General features: G+C 43.6%; 1 pseudogene; it reads left to right on the top strand.

Annotated features, from left to right (window-relative positions):
* Positions 1-715: 715 nt before the first annotated feature.
* LOC149205557 (protein STABILIZED1-like) lies at positions 716-3,948 on the top strand (annotated as a pseudogene).
* The last annotated feature ends 397 nt before the right edge of the window (positions 3,949-4,345 follow it).

The following is a 4,345-nucleotide window of genomic DNA, read 5'->3' on the forward strand; positions in this document are numbered from 1 at the left end:
ACCACTTATAAGAAAAGCAAAGCACCGTGTGAATAACAACTAAATTCCAAAGATCATGAAGATTTAGTGGATCCTCCCCATTACTACTGCATTAAAAATACCATGTAACTCATGAAGTCCCTTGTCACCTTCACCAAAAACGCCATCTAACTTATGAAGTCCCTTGCTCACTTCCACCGACACCTAGCTTAAGGCTGGTACTATCACGTAACATCCATCCATATATCTTCTTATGGGCACCAACAAACTTACCACACCCACATCATTGACAAAACCTAAATTTTTTGTAGAATGAGCATGCCTCCTCTCTCTTGTTGCAAATCAAATTTTAACTAAAAAAATATATATTAAGACACATTCTCACGGGGTCCTCTTTATCACAATCCCGAGGCCCTCAACCTTTGCATGTACAAACTATCATGGCACAATCTTAGATACCCACTAATAGCAGGTCGAGGCAACCAACGAGCATTCGGGTGGGAAATACTTCCTGTCTGGACTCTATTCCTTCCTAGCATCCTGTTTTTGTTTCCAATTGACGGGGTTCACGAATCGTGTTGGTACGATACACTTCGGTTCAGTCGACTGCAGGAAATCAAATCGTCAAGTGAAGGGAGGTGTTGACGCCGCTGAGAGGGTCTGCAACTTGACAGAGTGATCACTTGGAAACCTGTTCTATTGGCTACCGCCTTTGCGACTCCTCATTGCAGGAAGAATGCAGGCGCCAGCTGTTCCCCGGCCCCGGCTGGAGTTTATCAACACAAAACCCCCACCGAACTATGTGGTTGGGCTGGGTAGAGGGGCCACGGGGTTCACCACGTGGTCTGATATCAGGCCTGCGAGGGCCGCCCCGGACCTGCCAGACCGCTCCGCCACTACCATAGGAGGCGCATCAGCGGGCAGAGGGCGGGGCAAGGGCAGTGCCGATGCTGCGGGTGCTAAAGAGGAAGAAGAAGTAGACAACGAGAAGGGATATGATGAGAACCAGAAGTTCGATGAATTTGAGGGTAACGATGTGGGTTTGTTTGCCTCTGTCGAATACAATGAGGACGACAAGGAAGTCGATGCCGTCTGGGAGAGCATTGATAAAAGAAGGGATTCTCGCCGCAAGGACCGGCGGGAGGCAAGGATGAAACAGGAGATTGAGAAGTACAAAGCCTCAAACCCTAAAATTACAGAGCAGTTTGCAGACCTTAAGAGGAAATTGTATACGCTCTCCACTGAGGAGTGGGACAGCATACTAGAGATTGGGGATTATTCGCTTCAGAACAAGAAAAAGAGGTTTGAGAGTTTTGTTCCAGTTCCGGATACATTGCTGGAGAAGGCCAGGCAAGAGAAGGATCACGTCAGTGCATTGGATCCGAAAAGCAGGGCTGCCGGTGGCACGGAGACACCCTGGGCACAGTCGCCGGTGACTGATCTCACGGCTGTTGGAGAGGGGAGAGGGACTATGCTGTCCTTGAAGCTCGATAGGCTATCTGATTCGGTTTCAGGGTTGACTGTAGTGGATCCCAAGGGGTATCTGACTGATCTCAAGAGTATGAAGATTACCAGTGATGCGGAGATTTCGGATATTAAAAAGGCCAGATTATTGCTCAAGTCGATTACGTAGACTAACCCGAAGCATCCTCCTGGTTGGATTGCGGCGGCGAGGCTAGAGGAGGTTGCAGGGAAGATACAGGCTGCACGACATTTGATTCAAAAAGGTATGTTCCTGCCCTGCAGAACCTTTTTATTAATTGAAATTCAGGAGTTGAATTTAATCAGAATTTAGTTAAAATTTAGTTGAGAAGTGTCAGCTCTTTAAGGTTTCATTTCTATTAGAACATCCTATTTATAGAGATTTGATTTTGGTGATTTAACTTCTCAGTTATGTAGGTTGCAAGTTTTTTTTATTTAGATTGATATTTGATTCAAAAGTGTTGTCTATTTTGTATTTTTATGAATTATGGGTCCTCTTTTTTTGTTAAGAGTCAAATTCCAGATTCCAGTAAACCTTTCAATATTTTTTATTAAATGTTCGGCTTTTACGATTCGTTTCTTTATATTGAACATTTCAGGTTGTGAAGAATGCCCAAAGAATGAAGATGTATGGTTGGAGGCTTGCAGATTGGTGAGTCCGGATGAAGCCAAAGCGGTCATTGCGTGCGGTGTAAAGGCGATCCCCAATTCGGTGAAGCTGTGGATGCAAGCTTCAAAGCTTGAACATGATGATGCGAGATAGAGCTGAGTGCTGAGGAAGGGGCTGGAGCATATTCCTGACTCTGTGAGGCTTTGGAAGGTTGTGGTGGAGTTGGCAAATGAGGATTTGCTTCACAGGGCAGTGGAGTGTTGTCCACTACATGTGGAGTTGTGGCTTGCGTTGACAAGGCTTGAGACATACGATCAGGCAAAGAAGGTTCTCAACAAGGCTAGGGAGAAGCTTTCCAAGGAACCTTCGATCTGGATCACCGCTGCGAAGCTTGAGGAGGCCAATGGAAACACAACCATGGTGGGCAAGATTATTGAGAGGGGAATCAGGTCCCTGCAGAGGGAAGGGGTAGTGATTGATAGAGAAGCTTGGATGAAGGAGACAGAGGCCGCAGAGCAATCAGGGTCTGGTGTGACTTGCCAGGCAATAATTCGTAACACAATTTCTATTGGAGTTGAAGAGGAAGATAGAAAGAGAACATGGGTTGCAGATGCAGAGGAATGCAAGAAGAGGGGATCAATTGAAACTGCACGTGCGATCTATGCACATGCCCTTACAGTGTTTGTTGCTAAGAAAAGTATTTAGCTTAAGACTGCCCAGCTAGAGAAGTGCCATGGAACTAGAGAATCATTGGATGCCTTACTGAGAAAAGCAGTGACATACTGTCTGAGAGCAGAGGTGCTATGGCTGATGGGAGCTAAGGAAAAGTGGCTTGCAGGGGATGTCCCATCCGCTCGAGCAATTTTGCAGGAGGCTTATGCTGCAATACCTAACTCAGAGGAGATATGGTTAGCTGCATTCAAGCTGGAGTTTGAAAATCATGGCCTAAGAGAGCAAGGATGCTTCTCGCCAAGGCTCGTGAGAGAGGTGGTACAGAAAGAGTCTGGATGAAGTCAACAATTGTTGAAAGAGAGTTGGGAAACACTGCGGAGGAGAGGTCACTGCTTGATGAAGGGCTTAAAAAGTATCCTGCATTCTTTAAATTGTGGCTAATGCGAGGACAGCTTGAAGATCGTCTTGGGAACTTGGAGGCTGCACGTGAGGTCTATGAGCAAGGCCTCAAGAACTGTCCAGGGTGCATTACTCTATGGCTCTCAGCTGCTAAATTGGAGGAAAAAATGGGTGGTCTGAGCAAGGCGAGGGAAATTCTTACTATAGCTAGAAAGAGGAACCCTCAAAATCCAGAGCTCTGGCTTTCTGCTATCAGGTCTGAATCAAGGCATGGCAATAAGAAAGAGAGTGAGATCCTGATGGCTAAGGCGTCACAGGAGTGCTCGACCAGTGGCATATTATGGGCAGCATCAATTGAGATGGCTCCAAGGCCTCAGAGAAAGAGCAAGAGTATGGATGCACTCAAGAAATGTGATCATGATCCATATGTGATTGCAGTTGTTGCCAAGCTGTTATGGAATGATAGGAAGGTTGATAAGGCCAGGAATTGGTTGAACAGGGCAGTCACTCTTGCACCAGACAATGGGGATTTTTGGGCCCAATACTACAAGTTTGAACTTCAGCATGGAACTGAGGAGATCCAATAGGATGTTCTAAAGAGATGCATTGCTGCAGAACCAAGGCATGGAGAGCAGTGGGCATCTATATCAAAAGCAGTTGAAAATTCACATCTGCCTGTTGAAGCTATTTTAAAGAAAGTAGTGGTTGCTTTAGGCAAGGAAGAAGGGGTTATAGGAGTTTGAAAAACTTTTTAGAAAAAAAAATCAGGCCTTCCAATTATCAATATGTTTTTACTAGCTGACAATTTGGACAACTTATTACTCTGGCGGTATTATTGTAATCATTGTAGTATAGTTTGTTGTAATAGTCATCCCAATTTTATTTTATTTTTGAAAAGTAAATTCAGTGTTTTCCGTAAATATCCCATAAGTAGCATATGGATGGTGTTGGCGTCCACATTCAGCGGGCATCAGAATCTTGTTTAATTGACATCTAGCATAGGTTCTCAGTATTTTTTATATTTAAATTGAATCTATAATATTTTTTATAATATTTTTCATTATACTTGTTATTAATTTTATAATATTTATATTATATATATATATATATATATTATTTCTTAGCCCAAAAAATGTATAATTGTAATTTATTTATTTATTTTATCTCAGTATATAAATGAAATTCAAATAAAATTTTATACAC

Source organism: Pinus tabuliformis, chromosome 1_2 (assembly GCF_031772625.1).
Source record: "Pinus tabuliformis cultivar Carrire ecotype Pingquan chromosome 1_2, CPIR1, whole genome shotgun sequence".
NCBI classification, from domain to species: Eukaryota; Viridiplantae; Streptophyta; class Pinopsida; order Pinales; family Pinaceae; genus Pinus; species Pinus tabuliformis.